This window comes from Martes martes (assembly GCF_963455335.1).
Source record: "Martes martes genome assembly, chromosome: 2".
Taxonomy (NCBI): Eukaryota; Metazoa; Chordata; class Mammalia; order Carnivora; family Mustelidae; genus Martes; species Martes martes.
The window spans coordinates 61,715,738-61,737,426 of NC_137889.1; positions in this window are offsets into that span (position 1 = coordinate 61,715,738).

The following is a 21,689-nucleotide window of genomic DNA, read 5'->3' on the forward strand; positions in this document are numbered from 1 at the left end:
GAATACTTCCCAGTTGCAACATTTTTGATCTTTGCATTTCTTAGAATTCTGACAACCTACCAGGTAACAGTTAGTATGATATTACACTGACACATTCCAGAGCTGGCAGTTGTTAGATTTGCCAGTGCAGATTGTTGTCCAAATCCCATGGGTCTGAGATTTATTGCCTTTTCCTCTTACCCACCTCTCAGTAGACCCTTCCCCTCCCCTCCTTTTTTTTGTTTAACTCTTTGACTGAATACACTATAGATGTCTTTTAGGTACATCATGACTATCCACAGTAAATGTGTAGCCCCATTAAAAAAAAAAAAAACAAGAATTAGCCGCAGACATTTTACAGCATGAATTGGCATTATTGTCTGAAATTTGGGGAGCTCACTTAGAGTAGAGATGTTTGTTTTCTTCACCCAGACTCGTACCATTCTCAGGGCTCTCCCAATCTCAGATCATTTATAGGTAGTGAGCTGTAAACCCTCCAAAAAGCTAAATCCAAGTGAGTGCTGTGGCCACTACCCAGACTTCTTTCCCAGATGAGAACTGGGAATGAAAAGGATGAAAAGGAGGGAAGGAATTAGTAAGTGATTATAAAGATGCTTCAAAAGCTGTCCTTTGGGCAGCTAATGATAACAAGGACCAGACAAGTATAACTCTGCTGGTATGGGGTTAGCTTCAATGTCCAGTTGGAATCTATCTGCTTCCTCATAGAGGAAGCAAAGAAAAGAAAGCACAGCAAAGTTAGGACACTGTCTCATCCTCTGCTCAATGTCAGGTTTTTCTAGGTTCATGTAAGGAGCAAAAAGGGCTTGGAAACTGGCATGTCTACTAGGCCAAGGCTCTCTACTATAGCACTTGGTCCCATGCATTCCCTCCTTCCTTCAACATTCAATAAAGATTTATTGGACACTAACTATGAAGCAGGCTTGGAGCTAGGAACTCAAAATATAAAGATACAAATAAGTCCTGACCTCAAGAAAGGCCACATCTAGAGGGAGAGATGGGGCTAGAAGACAAGTGGAGTCCAATAGTAAAAATAAAATAGATCAATGTACTAGTAATTATGAAAATTCAGATGAAGGGCACCTAATCCAGTTGGTATGACCCTGGAGGGAAGGCTTTCTGAGTTGAATGGTCAATAATAAGGAGTTGATAGAGAGATGAGCTTGGAGAATGGAAGGCTATGAGGAAGACGTAAGCAGATCCACCAAGCTGACCACTCCTCTAATGCATTTGGAGAACTTCATGCAGTGCAGATTTTTGCTTTGTAAAGTGTGAGCTGTGAACACAGAGAAATGGTGCTGAAGAATTCAGGTAGTCATCGACACGGAGGACCTGAAGTTTATGATATGGACAAGTGCTTTCCCTGATTTCTACCACTAGTCACATGTGACTGCTTAAATGTCAGTGAAGTAATATTTCAAAAAATAAAACCTTAGTCCTTCAATTGCACTAGTCACATATTGTGTGTTCCATAGTCACATGAGGTTTGCAGCCACCGCAAAGAGCAGATTGTAGGACATTTTCATCAGCACAAAGAGTTCTAGTTGGACAGAGCTGGTATCAGCGGTCCTGAGCCCCTGAAGTGTTTTATTTAGGGAATTCAGATTTAGGTCTTAGATTCACACCAGAGACTGTAGAGGACAAATTCAAGGAGACAAGATGAAGACATGAGATCATGTAGAAAGATTCTTTCATATTCCACGAAGCTTCCATTCCAATGGGGGAACACACACACCCCTAAAACCAACAAATAGTAGTAAATACATAGTATGTCAGAGAGTGACAAGCGTTAGAGACAAAAACAAAGAAAAGAAGGATGATAGAAGTGGCTCATTGTGGGTCATATTTGGAGGTAAAGTGTTTAGGAAATGTCTGAGAAGGTGACACAAAACCAGAGACAGGAAGGAGGTGAGAGTATGATGAAGGCATCTGGGAAAGAGCACTACAGGTGCATGAATAGCTTGGCTTATCTAAGACACATATGAGTTATGACTTAAGATTTTTATATTCTTTATCTCAGTGTAACAGTCAGGGTTCTCCCGAAAAATAGAATCCTATAGTATATGTGTGCATGTGTACTGTGTGTATGTATCAGGAGGCATTTTAAAGGAATAGGCTCATGCAATTATACAATCTCAGGGGCTGGAAAGTCCAAAATCTGTAGCACAGCCTGGAAATCGGAAATTCAGGCAGGATTTCATGTGTCAGTCTTGAGACAGAATTTCTTCTTCTCCAGGAAACCACAATATTTGCCCTTAAGGCCTTCAACTGGTTGAATGAGGCCCATCCACATTATCAAGGATAATCTCCTTTACTTAGTCAACTGATTGTATATGCTAACCACACATGCAAAATACCTTCCCAACAACCTCTGGACTCACTATCACACTTAACAAATCCCCATGTTTCAGATAAGGGAGTCCGGGTTTATAAAGATGAAAAAACTTGCATAAACTCACTCAAGGAGAAGACTAAATGAGCTTAACACCTATCCAAGTGTCCTGATCCCAAATCTAGTGCTCTTTTTTTGTTGCCCAGTATAGGTAAACCAGACAGAGAAGACTATACTACGCCACATAGATTAAGAAAGGAGATTCAAACATGCGTGTATTTATGAGGGTCACAACTGAACTGTATTTTTGAATGGAGTGGAAAGTGCAGTGTGAAGATTTTTTTCATCCTTGCACTGTTTTTGCTTTGTATATGGTCACACTAAAAAACAGAATTAATTTATCCACAAACTAAAAAGACAAGAACATCCAGTGAATCCATTAGAGTGCTTTTAAAGGAGGAAAAGAAATACAATTTTTTCTTTGAAATCAACTTTTTAAATATCATTTCCTCTGCTTTTTAAAAATTTGTGTTTTCCTAGTACTTCTTTGTCCACAATTTTCCATTAACTTTAAATGAACAGTTTTTAGACATTAGTCTTGTAGAGAGCATAAAGCTGAGTCCACTTTGTCATTCAGTCTGTCTTTGTAAAAAATAGTTGAGCATCACTGAGATCACAGATATGTTTGATCTTTGGATAACATGTTTTTATTGCGTTTGAAGCTATTTTACTATGTTTTTCTTGATAATTCAGAAAGTTTTCATTTTCCTTTTAGTTGTTACTTTTGTAACTAGAACTTCTGATTTATAGTTCATTTCCAGACTACCTTTGACTTCCTACTATTAGCATTGATAAAGGTGGTTATTTTCTCTTTGATCTCCCCCTCTTCTCTCACCTTCTTCTCTTGATTATATCCATATGTTTATATTTATCTATATATTTATGTATTAATTGTATTTTTCTTGTTCTTTACCTTGTACCTTTAAATATACTTAGAGCTCTACTGCTTCAATGATCAGTTTTAAACAATCTCTTTCATCCCCAACTACAAAAGGAAAATAAATCAGTGTAACTATACCATTCCATTTTCTCTCTCTCCTAACTATTATTACTTATATTATTCTATATTTTAAAGATGTGTAACCCATCATGTTCCATAAGCACAACCTACATATTTGCTTTAATTATGTTAAGTGTTAAGTTATATACATAGAAGTATGCATATAACTTGGTTTAGTTCAATTTATACTGTAATAGTTTCTCCAGGAGGGGTTCATAGACACTATATTAATTGACTCCCAACATGTTCAAAACACATTGATGTTGCCTTTTTCCTTGAACAACAGTGGCTGGGAAGAAATTACTGAGTCAGGCTTTCTTTCCTTGCAGACATTACAGGCATTTTCTTCACTGGCATCAAGGAACGAAATTTGCCATGGAAAACTCTGAAAAGAATTTTCCCATTAGAGATTACTAAAACTTTTATCTTGATAGTCATCAAGTCCTTAATTTATTGTTGAAGTTCAATAATAATCTTTCCTTAAATATGGTGTGACTTTTCATTTTGCATTTTAAGTTTTCCCATTATGTTGGAATAGTTTATTTAACTCTTAAACAGTTTTTTCTATTATTTTTTGTACTTCTTTTCTTTAGGAGACCAATTATGCGGATGTTGGATCACCTTTGCTCTTCTTTACCATGTCTAACATTTTCTAAATTTTTATTCCTTTCCATTTTATTTTTTTTAAAGATTTTATTTATTTATTTGACAGACAGAGATCACAAGTAGGCAGAGAGGCAGGCAGAGAAAGAGAGGAAGGGAAGCAGGCTCCCCACTGAGCAGAGAGCCCAATGTGGGGCTTGATCCCAGGAGCCTGGGATCATGACCCGAGGTGAAGGCAGAGGCTTAATCCACTGAGCCACCCAGGTGCCCCTCCATTTTATTTTATTTAAAACTCTCAATCCCATCCACCATGTCTAATATTTTTGTTTTTGATCATTTATATTTATACTCTTCCTAATGCTGCTTCCACTTGGCCATTATTACTGGCAATATTTTTCTGGTGAGTGTTCTTTATATGCCTGTTGTTTTTACCCAGTTTATTTCCTCTGTTTATTTTTTACTATGTTTGTTTAGAAACTGTGCTGGTTTCTTTTATGGTGCCTAATTCTATCTGTAGGAGATTTGGATCAGCAAGGAATTGGACATGAGTCCAGGCTGGCAAGTATTCTCCTTATGACACAGGGTTTTTACGTGAGAAGAGTTCTTCCCAGCCAGCTGAGGTCAGTACTGAAGGGTGATGAGAAATGTGTAATCTCTCTCTATTCCCTACACTTTGACCTCTGCAAAGAGGGCGTACCTGTATTTTTCATTTATCCTTCTCATTCACACCCAACAGGATTCAGGGAAGCTTCTGTTCCTATAGAGTGTATCAGAGATTATTGACTTTGTAACTCAGATTATCCCCTCCCCTAAGAGAAGCATGCTCTTGCAAGTTTTCCTGACAACTGCATCTTTTTTCTCAGGTTAGTTTAACATCTTTGCCTTTAGGGTTCTGCAGGTTTCCTACAATATGTCTAGAAAGATATTAATTATTTTTCCATCATAGCTAAGATTCACTCTATCTCCTTATTTCTGGGATTCATATATTTAACCAAATCTGAAAAGTTTTTATCTTTATTTCTTTGGATAATCATTCTCACCCTACCCCCTGTAATATTGTTTATTCTGACTTTATGGCATTTCTACTGGATACATACTGAAATTCAGTTTCCCGGGTTCTTAATCTCTCTTTCTGATTTTTTGTTTACCTCTCCCTGTGCTGCATGCTTAGGAATTCCCTTACAACTATTTTTTTTTTTTTTTTAAGATTTTACTTATTCATTTGACAGAGAAAGAGAGCACAAGCAGGGGAAGTTGCAGGCAGAGGGAGAAGCAGATTCCCCACCAAGCAAGGAGCCCGACATGGGACTTGATCCCAGGACACTGGCAGACATTTAACTGACTGAGCCACACAGGCATCCTTACAACTATCTTTCTGATTATGAATTTTATCCTCAGTTATGTTTAATATGCCTTGAACTCAAACATTAAGTATTTTTATAACAATTCTTATTTTTTTCTTCTCTAGACATGCTTTTTTATTATTTACCATAGGTTTTTTTTTAAATAATGCCTTGTTCTTTCCTTTTGTTTTTACTTCCTACTTGTATGACTTTATTATAAACATACTTATTTTAGAAAACATTAGTTAACTGCATTTTGTGAAACTTTTGAGGATCTAATCCCACAATTTGATGTGTACTCCAATTCTTGCTTAGAGTAATGGAGTTTTCTTTGTGCATTTTATAATTGTGGATTGTGAGCTCATCTTCAGTGGAACTCTTTCCAGAAGAATTCTTTGTGGCTCATCAAGGACATGTCCTCCAGAGTCATTTGCATTTGTTTCTTCTAAACACCTCTGGGACGTACCCAGCCTGAGACTAATTTTAATGTGAATTCATTTGTTTTAGGTGCACAAATTATGCAAGTACTGTCATTTGAACATCAAGCCTAAGTGTGGGAATGAATTCTCAGGAGACACTTTTCCTTAGCAATAATACAGTCAGAAACAAAACAAATTTCTTTGTTATATCCATCTGTCAGTGGAAAAATTTTTATTGCCCAGTTTTTAATTAAGGGTTCAGACTTTGAACATCCAGGTTTTTATTTGGAGAAATATGAGTTCTAAATACCTGCCTTTCTAAGGCTTCAGGTAAATGAATTTATATTACCTAGACTGACAGCCTCCTCTTAACCCTTAGGGTAGTTATTTGCTTATAACTCTGGTTTTCAATTCCTTCTTTGTTTCTGACAAGAAATTAGATTGATATGTATTATCCTAGAGAGTCTAGTAAGTATTCTTTTTTTTTTTTACAACTGCCTACTTCTTGACTAGATACACACATACATACACACACACACATATACATATCCCACATGCACAAACAAACACACTTTACATACAAATAATTACAGTGATAACAACCACTAATTGAACCCTCAAATGTGACAGGAACTATGCCACTTTATGTGCATTATCTCAATAATAACATTCTAAGTAGGTACTATTATTATTCCCATTTCATAAATAAGAAAACAGAGAATTTGAGAGCTTGGGAGACTGTCTTATAGTGATAGAACTAGCATGGAAACCCAAAGTTATCTTGAATCAGTGACAGATATTCTTAATCATCATATAGCTTCCATATATGTGTGCCTCCATATATGAGAGTGAGTCTCAATACATGCATGTTTTTTCTGTTTTAAAAATTTTTAGTTTGGGGCACCTGGGTGGCTCAGTTGGTTAAACGTCCAACTCTTGGTATTGGCTCTGGTCATGAACTTAGGGTCCTGGGATTAAGTCTCACACTGGGCTCCCCACTTAGCAGGGAGTCTGCTTTTTTCCCTACTCACACACTCTTTCTAAAATAAGTAAATAAATCTTTTTAAAATTTTTTAAAAAAATAAATGCTTTTAATTTAACAAAATATTCAGTTTTTATAAATTGTTAGAGATCATATAAATACATTTATATTGTGTCAACAAAATGTCATTTCTATACTTAAGTCAATTGGAAAATTATCATGATAAATATGTAAGTTAATTTGCTTTTGTAAACTAAATTTTGAAGGATGTGGAATATGATAAATTTCACTTTTTCTTCATACTGGGGAATTACCCATCCACCTAAAGAAATTTTGCAAATTGGTAGATTAACCTTTCACATCTGAATAGTAATGATTTTAGTAGAAATATTACCTCCCTTTTTATTACTAGTTATAGTTTTTATGAGTTGTAGTCAGCAATCCATACTTTTCCCCAAGAATCCCAACATTTGTGTGTTTTTTTGACATTTTTAAGATAAAGCAGCTTCAGTAGAACTGTTTTGGTCCTATAAACAGTGATTTATGTCTTTGAGCCAAAATAGGAAATCATCAGGATCTCATTTGTATTCTTCCAAAAGAGTCCTCTGCTTGGCTAAACTTATGGTAAAAGTAGATTTATAAAGGGCTACTGTCTAGCAGCATCAAAGTGCAAAGAAAATGGATATATTGACTTAAGAATACCAAACTCCTCAATTTTAAACATTTTTGCTATGGTAAATAATAAAGCAATTAATACTAGATCATAGGATATGAGCATTCCCAAAATTAATCCATATTAAATTACCTTTGTAGAAGTTTAAATATTTTACCACACCCTTATATACATGAAATGTACTTTTTTTGTAGCATATATGATTTTTAAGCTCTAAAATTGTAATATTTAGGAGTTTACACATCTTTTAAAATATCTAGTAGCATTGGTTTTTCTTCTATTGTGAATTAATTGTCATGGCACCTGGGTGGCTCAGTTGGTTAAGTGTCTGCCTTCAGCTCAGGTCATGACTCTGGGGTCCTGGGATCGAGACTTGCATTGGGTTCCCTCTTCAGTGGGGAGTCTGCTTCTCCCTTTACCCCTCCCCTCTGCTTGTGCTCTCTCTTTCTCAAATAACTAAATAAATAAATCTTTAAATAAAAAAGAAATAACTGTCTATATTAATTCTATATTCTGTCTATATTAATTTTATATATTCTATACAAGTCTATATTCTGTCTATATTAATTCTCCATATAAATATTTGAGTGTGAGTATATTTGTCACTATATGTTTTATATAGTAATATTAAATAATTGGTTTCAAACACTTCCCAATTTATTGATCATCATTTGGTTTTTGAACTTTTAGACACACAAAGGTTTCTAATTTTTAGATATTCAAATATATCAATTTTAATTTTTATGACATTTTTGAATGCTTTTAATTCTTCCTCCATCCACTTAGAGATAAAACAGATATGTGTTTCTCTTTTCTTTTAGTTTTCACCATTCTCTTTGTTTATATTACCACTCTTATTGATCTGGAATTTATTGTGACATCTAGAGGCTGTAGGAATCTAAATTAGTTTTCTGTTTCTAAATAGATAACCAATCTTCTGCAGTATTAATGTTTTTCCATAATCCAGTCATTCTCAAAGGATTTGACATGCCTTTTTTTAAAAAGCAGGTATTAACTACTTGTATATTATAGACTATATTTAGCTTTCTGCTGCTATTTATTTTAAATTCTTAGCCAGTTCTACATAGATTTAATTATTAGTGTTTTATGTCTGTTTATATATCCAACTGCATATTCACCAACCATATATCCAAATGTCTTGTCTTATTATTACACTTCCAAAAAATAATTTTTATCTATTTTTAACACTTTAATTCACCATAAACTTATTTTATGGACAAAACAAAATCATTTCTATATATTCAGAGTTCTCACTGTGAACATCAAACATTTTGTTATGTTGTGATACCATGGTACCCTCTAGATGTTTACACTTAAATAAATATTGTGGGATATTTCACCTAAAAAGCATTCTTTGACCAAGAACATTTGGGAAATTTTGTGTAATTTACTCACCTCTTGGAGATTCACAATAAATACAAACATATAAAAGAAAGAGAAAAAAAATGTACAGTGAAGAACTCTATATAATATTGTTTAACTCCGTATTTTCCAAATTTTCATGTTACTTTATTTTTTGCTTAATCGTTACTAGCAAACCACCATAAGGCTTTTTCCTGTCCTGTATGTCATAAAAATGGTATTTCCTTTGGCTACTCTCAGTCCTTTTTTTATCATTTCTGCCTGAAATGCCCATTGGTCCCTCAGATAAGCTGAGCATTTCTATACTACAGAAGTGCCTCTAGTTGGCAAAAGACAGAAATGGTTGGAGATGGCAGAGATGCAGAATTTGTGTCCTGTCAGACCCATCAAAGAGATTTCCATTCCTTCATGGTGCAGGAGCTAATGGGAGTGACTTCAGTTAAGGAAATAGAGAAGCTGGAGTGGGTTGCCTAAGCCTTCAGAGGAGAGGCAGTCTCCCAGCTAGCATGCAGCGCAGTGAAAGTGGGTCATTTTACCACTGAGGAATGGCTCTGGGTGGCACTTCAGAGACACTGTGGTGAGGGAACAGACCCTTATTCATCAGGGGACAGATAGTGTTTTTCCTCTCCTGTGATAGATTCACGCTGGCCCAGCAGTCTTTATGGTTAGGCGTGACTTCCTGAGGGATTTTCTCTGGATTCACAGAAGGTTCCCTGAATCCCAGGGAAAGCCTGACTCACCCTCAGTCCTGTCAGGGTGGGGCTGGCATGACTTGGATACAACTTCTGCTTGGCTGAACTTACATGACAGTAATTTCAGCCTGAAATCAGCTGCCTCTAAGAGAAATGGAGGAACATGAGACGGAAAAGGCCCCACAGAGGTGCTGACAACGGCCGTAAAGCCCCCTCTCGCAGGCTCCTCCCTGGTGCCCTAGGGTGACACGTGAGGGAATTAGAAAACATATTTTTTTCTCTACAACTTCCTTTTTCCCTACAATGGCTTCTCCCACAAGTTCATGTCCCAATATACTAATAACTGATGCTTATCCTAATACCCGATATCATGCTTTGGACAACTGGACCCAAGCCTGGAGCTGAGCTCCCAACTTTGCATCGTAAGTCCTTAGCTCTCATACGAATATGCCAAAGATTTCTTCCAATATCATGTCTTGGTGTTCTTTATCACTTAAATTACAAGTGCGATCTTGTTCCATTTAATGCCACCCTTGGAAGAGGTAGCTAAATTCTCACACACTGTCATTCACACACCAACACAAATGCATATATGATTTGCATAAACAAGGGGGGTGTGGAGCTGTCCTGTCGATAAGCACCTCCAAGGGAGTAAATGGTTTGTTTGCCATTACTGAAAGCATACAGTAGACAGACGCCAGATAAAGAGACCATAACGGGTTGACCCTGAGGTTGGTTTGGGAAATAAGTTGGCAAGTCACAGAAAGAAGGAAAAGAGACAACGTGGATGGTACGGGTGTCTGCTTCATAGGAACGTCATTGATGATTAAATGAGATAATGTGCGTATATAAAATGCATCTGTCGTGCTCAGGAAATGTGAAGTATGGTGGTGACAACAATAGCCTCTACGGGTTACTGAAACCTCAGAAATTCAGAGCCCATGAGCAACTTTCTGAGAAAAGAGTCCATTTTCATCAAGAGTTCTCCAAATGGGGGCACCTGGGTGGCTCAGTCAGTTAAGCACCTGCTTTCTGCTCAGGTTGTGATCCCACTGAGCTAAAGGCAGACGTTTAACTGACTGAGCCACCAGACACCCTGGTTTTTAAACCTTTATGACTTGTATACCAAAAATTCACTATAGCAATGTATTTTCGTCAGGACACCGAAGTTGAGGTTGAAAGGATCAGCCACCCTTACATTCTGCTGAGAACGAAGTCCCACCATAGTTTCCTCTTATTGTCCTTATGTGGAACGCATCCCCCATTGTTGACTTGTACATTTATAGAAGCTTCACAGCACTACCTAGGATAAACAGAATCGGAAAGGAAAGATTCATAAAATCAAAAGGAATGCAGCCAACATGGCAAGTAAATTATCTTTTGTGGTGATAGGGTTGGGAGAGAAAGGGGATATGTTTGTGCAAAGCAACCACGAAGTGCCATTGGAGCTATTGATGGATAAGCTGTTTCTGAAACCTCTGCTTTTCAAAGAAACCATATCAGGAGCGCCAAACAGCTCATTTGCTGCAGATTTGTCTTCAAACTCTTGCGCAAAATGCTGATAAGCACAACTTAGCTCGAGGGAGAAACTATATACATTTTTCATTTAAACACAGAGCGAATGGGAAACCACAGGACATATACAACTGCGGGAGCAGGAGACAAATATGCTTATGAGAAGGCAAACAAAGATGCTGGATGGGTGGGACAAAATCCTAGGCAGTGCACAAAGTGAGAGAAAAAAAATGACCATTGTGAGTGGAGGTGAATTCCTGCTAGAAACTCAAGCCATTGTTCTTTTTCTCCCACAAAGGAGCATTTCTGCTTAAATTTTGTGAGAAATTCTAGACTGGAATTTTAGAGTACCAATTAATAACTTCCTTTCTGGCCCCGGCATTTTGACGAACCCCAAAACTAGAATTGGAAAAATTACTTAACTGATGTAGATCTTTAATAAAGTGAACAGGGATGTCATATTCTGAACACAGATAAGAAGACCAGCATCAACTCTTGGGATGAGTTAAGGGTCATGCTGCCCTACAACATCATCTGTAACATCCAGGAACCCTGCAGAACCACCTCTCTCAAAGTAGGTTGTTCAAAACAGTAGTAGTATCAAATGAACAAGTGACAATGTCAATGAATGGTTCTGCAGTCAGCTCTCTCACTCTCTAGCTAATAAAGAAGCTCATATATACAGATACACTTAAGAAACAAGATGAGTGCAGAAATTTTATAACATGTGTTCACGAATTTTCTAGGGTAATTTCCTAAGACTGGTCATAGCTCTAAGTCCTCCTTCTACTTCTATTTCCAGAGTGTGTCCAAAGGAACACGTGTTCACACAAAAACTACACAGATATATACATATACATATAATGCATAAAGAACTTACTCAGTAAATAATTTAGAGAGATTCTACGCTATATCCCTTATTTTTAAGAATCACAATGTACATTAGTTAGACTTCAAAATGTCCTACAGCAGGAAAACCCTATTTAAACCAGCATTACTAAAATTTAGTTAATCAAAGAATCTTTTCTTTTTTTAATATGTAATATTTACCAATAACTCATGGAACAAAGAACTCACTTTGCAATGTACTGGTATAGAGAAATATTTAATAACATAAATGAAAAATACAAAAGAAATATCACAGTGTGTACACTATGGTCCTATTTTTGTAAGATAATTACACACTTGTTTTTCCTATTTTTCCATAACACATATTTTTGTTAGAAAAAATATGCTATTGATAACATTTTTAAAACGCTTAATATTGTTTGATTTGGCATGGAGGAAAGATACATAGAGTATGATCCATTTTCTAAAGTTTCCAAGCAGTCACGTCTCTATTTGGGCTATAACTAGAGCCAAACACCTTCAGTGAGTGACGGCCCTGTCTTGCTATGCTGGGTGTTGAATGTCGAATATTGAATGTCATGGGAAGTGCCCCAGGCTCCTATTCCTGCTCCTAATTGGTGCACCTGAAAAATAACCATTGAACTGGGCTTTGAATCGCCTGCATAATTAGAATAGTATATAACAAGGAGGCCAAATGTAAAGACGAAGTATTCCCATGCTTTTCCCCCAAACACCAACTTTAGGCACCTGACCAAATACTATTCAGTTTCATCTGAATGTCTCTCTCCTGCTTGACTGAACAAAAGCCCTGGTTTTCTCCCCAACTTGGGCAGATGGGCAAAGGGGAGCTGAGCAGTAACCATTCACCCCACCAGAAGCAGCTGGACAAGAGAGAGACAGGAAAGGTGCATGGCTCTCTATTCCCCTATAAGCCTCTTGCTTCAAGGAGACTAGAATTAAAGAAGTATACTGTACGGGAAAATGCTACAGCAGAGAAGGAGCTGTGGGGATTGACAAAGAGGACAGGGAATATAGCTTCCACCTTGAAGTAGCTTATAATCAAATGCTTGGTGCAGGATAAATGTAGGCAGTAGGATTCATACGCTTTAGCTCTACTGGGATGCAGCTCTAAATTCAGTGTGGTCAGGGAGGTGGAAGGATTACAGAGCTGGAGAACATGTAACCTACAGGAGATTGATCAGGCACGGCAGTGTAAATAAATGAACCAAGAAGTGTGTGTGTGCACCTGTGTTAAGCACTCATGAGGTTTGCTTCAAGAGGTGTATAACCAGAAGTAGGTTTTCTCTCTGGTTTGCCAATGGCATCCCTAGAGGAAACAAATATACATACATACATACATACATACATATATACATACATACACACATACAGTTTGTAATTGGGTTCTAAGTAAGAGAGTAAGAGTCTGACATTGAGCCTGGAGAACAGGTACTTAATACTTGTTTATTGAATTTAATCAGAACTGTAAGCAGCCAGAGGGCTAGACAGGAGACCTCTGCAGAGTTATGCAGGAAATGAGGATTCCTATGAAGCCATGACTGACAGAAACAATGGCATAGGTGGTGTATGACCCCTTGGCACAAGTTGGGAAGAGGGAAATTAGGAAAGTTTTTAAACACAAGAATGAACAGTTTAAATTTGATAGGAAAGGTGCATTGGAACCACTTTTCTGCTCTAAGATGGTAAATGACAATCAAAATTAAGTCCTAAGAAACAGAGTTTCTGGTAAAACTGATTGAAGAGAGAGAAGACTTGAATGAGGCAAACTAACAAGTCTATTTCTTCAGAAAAATTGCCAGGATTTGGTGATAGACTTAGTGTGAAGGACTGAAAAAAAATGCATATATGGGGTTCATTAAACACAATTCGTTTATTCGAAAATCTGCTTGGGCATTCAACCACTGTAAGAAATACATTATGTTGACTCTATCCTTTTCTGAGCATAGTTGACACACAATTCACATTAGTTTCGGTTGTGCAACAGAGTGATCCAACGTCTCTATACGTTATGCCATGCTCCCAAGTGTAGCTAGCATCTGTCACCATCTGTACAATGCTGTTACACTATCAGTGATTATATTTTCTGTGCTGGACCTTTTTTTTTTTTTTTAAGATTTTATTTATTTATTTGACAGAGAGAGATCACAGTAGACAGAGAGGCAGGCAGAGAGAGAGGGAGAGAGGGAAGAAGGCTCCCTGCTGAGCAGAGAGCCCGATGCGGGACTCGATCCCAGGACCCTGAGATCATGACCTGAGCCAAAGGCAGCGGCTTAACCCACTGAGCCACCCAGGTGCCCCTGTGCTGGACCTTTTATTCACGTGACTTATTTATTCCATAACTGGAAGCCTCCACCCATTTTTGTAATAAAAAGATATAGAAAGTGTTTCACTACTTGCTGTGTGTTAAACCATTAATTCTAGTGCAGTATGTGTTTGTGTGCAAGCACACATGTTTGGCAACTTGGGAATCCTGTCCAATATATGGAATCTAGCAAAACCAACATGCATTAGTATGGACTTAAAAAGCAATATCCTGAACACACACAAAGGTTCTCATCATGCTGACATCATCTTCGGAGGAAAAAGAAGACATGGCTGAAACTTTTTTTCAAGGGGTATTTTCCAAATGATCTGCATCCACATGGGAGGCGAGCCTTCAAAGTGAATTCCCATTTTCTGGTGCTCACACAGCACCCTGCTATTGATCCTGACCCCAGGACAGCTCTGGTTGTATTGCCGAGTCTTGTATGCATTCGGCTATTGCTTAAATATGAGTGTTCTATTCTTGGCTCTTGATGGTGAAGGGCATGTTGCATGCACACCAGAGATGAGTAGAAGAAATCATTGCTTAATATGTGACTCACATGTCTCCCTTCATCACAGGCAGAGCCACAAATATTTCCAAACCACAAAACAAAACTCATTTATATCACTGCTTATAGAAGCTATAAATACGTCAATTCTATGCATTTGTACAATATTAGGCATAGCTGGGAGTGTTTGTTCTTTCACACATCTGTCCTCCCTGCTGGTCTGGGGAAGCAGACCCCAAAGAGTATGATGCTCTGCATTTCAGTTAGTGCCAGCACAATGCCGAAGTATGTGGTCATGGCTTTTTGTCGCAGATTATTGCTTAGAGTGGAGCTCTGAAGTGCATTCTTAGCCAGGCTTTGTGTGAGTTGAGTAACCAACTAAACATACAGCACTAAAATCTCAAAGAAAAATGTGCAGGTCAGAGGGGTGAAGGAAGAAGGAAGTTGCTTCTATTTTATAAGACATTTATCTTAATTAGATTAAGAAACTGCCCATCTTGTCTTTCAACCTGGAAATGGTGAAAAAGGAGAACAAGACAGAATCTTCTCTCTCCAGGATGATTTCAGTGCCTTAAGCTTCGCCATTCATTTATTTTCTTAAAGGCATTTTGGTCCCTGAAATAATTATTCCAGATAAGAAAATTCCCCATCACAACTCTGTGAAATCAGACCCAGAGAGCACATTCAGGCAGTGTCTCGAAAGAGTGGTACTCAGTATCGGGACTTGTTTTTCTCCCAAAGACAGATAACCCCAATGTTGGATTGCATTCGCAATGGAAATCATCACTTGGGCACTGAATCCAGCCACAGAGGATTTGGCAAAAAGGCTGTAACCTCTTCTCTCTCCTCACCAGTGAGAATCCCACCACAGTTTTCCATCCGTTGGTGACCTCCATCCTGGATTACCTCAATGCCCTTTGCTCAGAGCTATGGTTAAAGACCTCCCAGAAGCTTCAGCTGTTGGTACAGAATGCATCAGTTGTCTAGTTGTTAACGGTCATAGGCTGACGTGACTGGAGTGTCTCTGAATCCCCAAGGCCCATCTGGCTTCGGCTGGTGGTCTCATGCCCTTTCACCAGCCTGAGTCACTGAGCTTTTTAAGAAGTGTATTGCAACTGTTGATATTTTGCAACTTTTGAATCTCCATGTAAATTCACCACTTCTAGGCAAGGAAGTGGACTGGATACAAGTAAAACGTAGGAAACACTCTTGATAATGGATACATGTAAAAGGAAGTTTTGGAGAATTCAGTCAGCTTCACACAGTAAAATAGGTAACAGTAAAGATAGCAGGACTCTCTGTGAAAGGATGCCATGAGGTGCATACACGTACCAGCAGGAAGCCAGGGATTCTACAGCAAGATGTTCTGTTTAGGGGCACCTTGGTGGCTCAGTCGGTTAAGTGTCTGCCTTCATCTCTGGTCACAATCCCAGAGTCCTGGGATGGAGCCCAGCATCGGGCTCTCTGCTCAGCATGTAGTATGCTTCTTCCTTTACCTGTGTCCTTCCCCCTCTGCTCGTGCTCTGTCTCTCACTCAAATAAATAAATAAAATCTTAAAGAAAGAAAAAAAAAAGATGTTCTACCTATTCAGGTCAGGTTCCACGATCACAACTAATTATAATTTTGAAGAAAATGAGTATGAAATGGCGATTTTCAGTAGAGAATACATACAGTCTCTAATGAAATCCAAGATTATCAGGTCTGTTGACAAAGGAAATATGATAAAAAAAAAAAAGAATAATGAGGCAAAATGTCATTGTCCTTAAATGCTTCACATCCAAAAGTTTCCTTTTGTGAAACATTTGCTTGGAAATCAGAAACAGAAATCAGTATACAAATTATATGGAAGGCTCTGATGTTCCCAGTGGTTATCTGAGCTCATATTAGTCTAGCATTTTTGGTTTGGACTACTCAAGCATTATTTAAAATTGGGCATTAGAAAACAACTTAAAAACATTAATTTTTTAATGTTTTATATAGCTCAAATAACTCAAATGACTTAAATAACACTGTGGATATAAAATACGAAGGTATACTAAAATAGCTCAGGCATGCGATACAACACTAACTTCATTTTCACTCAGGGAAATCAGTTACGTTGCTTACAGCAAAATTTGAGTTGGGCTCACAGAAGACAATCCATATACAAATAAGACAATCAGCATTCATTGCTGTAACAAAATATTCTAGTATGTAGGTAGAATGAACTACACAGGTATGAGGGTGAAATCACCCACTATCCAAAGAGAAAGATGGTTCATAATCAAGCATTTTAAGTAAATGAATGCTCATAAGTTGAGAAAGTTAACTGACAGGAAAAATAGAATTAGCTGGATTCATATAACTAATTCCCAGAATTAATGACATTTTATGCTACTAAGTGTATTAAAGTAACTGTAGGTATTTTTACTGTCCGTATTTCAGATATTCCCAAGGAAGAATATGTTTAAAAAGGGGAGCTTATGACAAACCAGTCCATTCAGTGAAAATAATTATCTGAGCAAAGGCATGTTGAAATATATTGATTCAGGGGTGCCTGGGTGGCTTAGTGGGTTAAAGCCTCTGCCTTCGGCTCAGGTCATGATCCCAGGGTCCTGGAATTGAGCCCCGCATCCATCGGGCTCTCTGCTCAGTGGCGAGCCTGCTTCCCCCCCTCACTCTGCCTGCCTCTCTGCCTACTTGTAATCTCTGTCTGTTAAATAAATAAATAAAATCTTTAAATATATATATATTGATTCAGATACTATGCACACATCACAGGAAATTGGAACATGCATCTCCCTAGAAAGAGGGTGGAGTTTCAGGTCTGACTTGTCACTAAGCCCCCTTCACACCAGCTACCTTCACCATGATCCCCAGACTAGCTCAGCTAGTTACCAGCTTCAGGGCCATAGGACTGTCTGTGCATTTACTACAAGTGTAAAGACACAGCCGATGGCTTCACCACTCTAAAGACTGCCCTGTGGGCAGCTACACTTGCCTTACACCATATTGGAGTTAATTTCCCTTCATATACACTTCTAGTCTTTAAAGCCCCTTTGGATTCAGCACCCTAAGAATGAACACACCTTTGGTTCTTCCGGTCTCCAAAGATCACCATCCTTCAGAGTCAAGGGAGTTACTTCTAACATTCCAAGATGCCTGAGACTTCTTAAGGCCAGTGCACTGAGCAGCAGCAGTCTGTGTTGAAGTATTTTGGTGGTCTGCAGCAAAACTCAGGAGGGAACCAAAGGGCAAGATAGTGATTTGTTTTTTCCCTAAGGTTAAATGTATACTCTATAAAAGCTATCTGGGGTATCTGGGTGGCTCAGTCAGCCAAGCATCCAACTCTTGGTTTCTGCTCAGGTTGTGATCTCAGGGTCCTGGGATTGAGTCCAACGTCGGACTCCACACTCAGTTGGGAATCTGCTTGTCCCCTCTCCCTCTGCAGCACCCCCCCCACCGTGCTCTCCCTCCCTCTCTCTTAAATAAATAATTTTTTAAAAGCTATCTGTAGAAGAAAGACACCTGTTTATTTTTTTTAAGATTTTATTTATTTATTTGACAGACAGAGATCACAAGTAGGCAGAGAGGCAGGCAGAGAGGAGAGGAGGAAGCAGGCTCCCCACAGAGCAGAGAGCCCGATGTGGGGCTCGATCCCAGGACCCTGGGATCATGACCCAAGCCAAAAGCAGAGGCTTTAACCCACTGAGCCACCCAGGAGCCCTATAAAAGCTATCTGTAGCTTAACTTTATGTACTTCTAAGAACCTTTCCACTTTTGGGTGTTCTTTCTTAAAAAAAAAAAAAAAAAAAAGATGGTGATGAACTGATGACAAATTTTCCTTTATATCCTTACCTGGTGAAATACGAAGGTGAAAATCACGTTATTCCCTGCTCTTCGTCTTTCTTTCACTCTCACATTAGTTTACTTATTCAATCCTTGTTATTTTACTGTTTTGTGAAATTCAAACATATGAAAGTAGCATCATGGCATCATGGACTCCCAAGATCCCACCCTAGCCCTGTTCTATCCGGCCATATGATTATGAAGGCGTCACTTTACGGCTGGGATCAGTACTCATTCTCTACCTATAACAACGGAAGGTTCCAACCTACCAGAAAAAGATGCCAGAATATGATGAACCAGACCTTCCTGGACCTGAAGGACAAGAGTACTCCCCAATCTGATTTTGACCAGTCTACCTCAGATGGGGCTCCAGAGGTGAAATAGCGCAAAACAGTATTATTAGTTTCAAAATAATGAGGGGCCAGCAACTAATATTCCAATTATTCATTAAAATTTCAACTATAGAATAAAAAGAGAAATTCTATCTATAGCAAATAATATTTACTTCAAGACACCTGACACATTTCTATTTCCATTAATATCAGAAACAAGGTAAGGAAGTCCATTACTGCCACCAATATTTAGGATTACCTAGAAGGTTTAGCTAATATGTTAAGATATTTAACATAAATAAGATACCTCCCTAATGAAAAGGGGAGTGCAAATTATCTTAATTTCTCATATGATCTCCTGCCTTTAAAAATAGCCAATATGGGGCACCTAAGTGGCTCAGTTGGTTAAGCCTCTGCCCTCGGCTCAGGTCATGATCTCAGGTCCTGGGATCGAGCCCACATCCGGCTCTCTGCTCAGCAGGGAGCCTGCTACCCGCCCCCCCCCCGACCCTGCCTGCCTCTCTGCCTACTTGTGATCTCTGTCAAATAAATAAACAAAATATTTTTGAAAAATAAATAAATAAAATAAAATCTTCAAAATAGCCAATATAAGCAACTGGCAAGCAATTAAAACTAATAAAAGTATTATAGTAAGGGGTGAGTGTACATTAAAAATATATACAAAGTAATTATTTTAAGAATTATTAAGTTATTAAAGTGATTATTTAGAAGATTAATAGCATGAGAATGGAAGTGGGTAGGCATTGGTGGCTGGTGATCATTGAAAAGCCGACAGATACCTGCCCCATGAAGGAGAAAAAGGAGCAAAGACAAAGAGCAGACAGCGGGGAGGTAAAGGGCGGGGGTGTCTAGCTAAGTGGATGTGGAGGAAGAACATAGAGGGAACAAGCTGGATGTTCAGAGTCTTCCAATCTAGGCAGAGAAATTTAAACCTGATACAGAAAGACATAGACCACAAGAACTCACAGAGGAAAAGCACCACTGGAGCAACGGATGATTCAAGCTCCATCATTCCCCTACCTCTCCTCAATTTTCAGCTATTTTATAGTGAAGAACAGATACGTCTCACAAATCTCCTTAGACTGTGTTTACTGCTTAAGATCACATTCTTCCATAAATATTTGTTGGGGATCAACCCCATACTGAGCATATAGCAGTAAACTAAACAAATTCCTTGTCATCTTAAAAGGGAAAAAAGTGCTATGTCTCTAGATAAATGTTGTGAAAATGGAAATTTTTCTAAAATAAAACTTTTGGTGGTCTAATACACATTTAATCAAAATTTTGGAGAGTTTTTTTAATTAATAAATGGATAAAAAGAACTAGATCAATTGAAAATGAAAAGTAATGGAGAGGTACATTCAGTTCTCTTTGTTAAAATGCTTATAGGGGTGTAATAATTAAAAATATCTACATAAAGACTCTACAGTATAATAAATGGTACAAGAAAGAAAAGTCAAAGACAGATCTTGTTATGTGTAAATTAATGTTATATTACAAAAGCCACATTACAAATGGAACAAAAAAGAAATGGCAAAGTTGGAGTACAATCCATTAGTCAAAAAATTAATAATAAAATTAGAGGTTTATCACAAATCATTCACTGAAATTCTTTTCAATTACATTGAAGAGTTAACTTATATATGAAACTTTAAAAAATATAGAAGGAAATACAGGTGAGTTTTATTTGATCTCTGGATGGAAGTCTTTCATGGGATAAAAATCAATGAAACAGGGACTTCTGAGGGGCTCAGTCAGTTAAGCGTCAGACTTTCTCTTAGGTCATGATCCCAGGGTCCTGGGATTGAGCCCCACAGAGGGCTCCTTGCTCAGCAGGAGCCTGCTTCTCCCTCTCCTGCCCACTTGTGCTCTCTCTCATTCTCTCTGTCACTATCTGTCTCTCTCAAATAAATAAATAAAATCTTTTTTTAAAAAATCAATGAAAGAAATACAGAGAGTATGTGCAGATTCAAGTGCATAAAATAATTTAAATAACTGTTTGTCAAAACTTATAAACATTTCAAAAGAGGAAATCTAAGCAAATAGCCTAAATATGGATACTAATAATTAAGAAAATTATTAGTAATTTTCTTAATTACTAATTACTTAGTTACTAATTAGTAACGGAAGTAATGTTTGCAACTTTGATGCTCCTAATTGTGAAGCAGGCACTTAATAAATCCGAAAGATGTGATCTGACACTGCTGTCATTGAATGTATCCCCCCACAAATTCTATTCCTCAAAAATGGTAGAATTAAGAAGTGGGGCCTCCAGGAGGTACTTAAATGATAAGGGTGGAGCCCTGGTGAAGGGGATTCATAGCCTTCCTAAAGAGGCGGCAGGGAGATCCCTGGCCCCTTCCACCATGGAAGGACCCGGCAAGACGGCCCCAGCTATAAGCCAGGAAGGAGGCCCTCAACAGAGAACAGGACCACGCTAGTGTCTGGATCTTGAACTTCCCAGTCTCCTGAACTGTAAGAACTAAATTTCTGCTGATTATAAGCTACCCATTCTGATACTTTGTTGTAACAGCCAGAATGGACTCAGACACACAGCCATAACAGCAAACTAGGAGAGAAGCACTGGATTTTATTCATCTTTTTAATTAAAAAAAAAAAAAAAAAGAAGGAGAAGAAGAAGAAGAAAAGAAGAGACTCTTCTTAAAAACCAAATGAAACAAAATGAAATGAGATGTGTTCAATAAAGACTTAAAAAGCAGCTAAATTCAGTTTGGTTCCCTTCTATCCCAACTGTTTGATACAACTTCCAATGCCTTGGTTGGTTTTACCTGTCAGGGCTACCTTGCCTCACCCTAGTCTCCTAA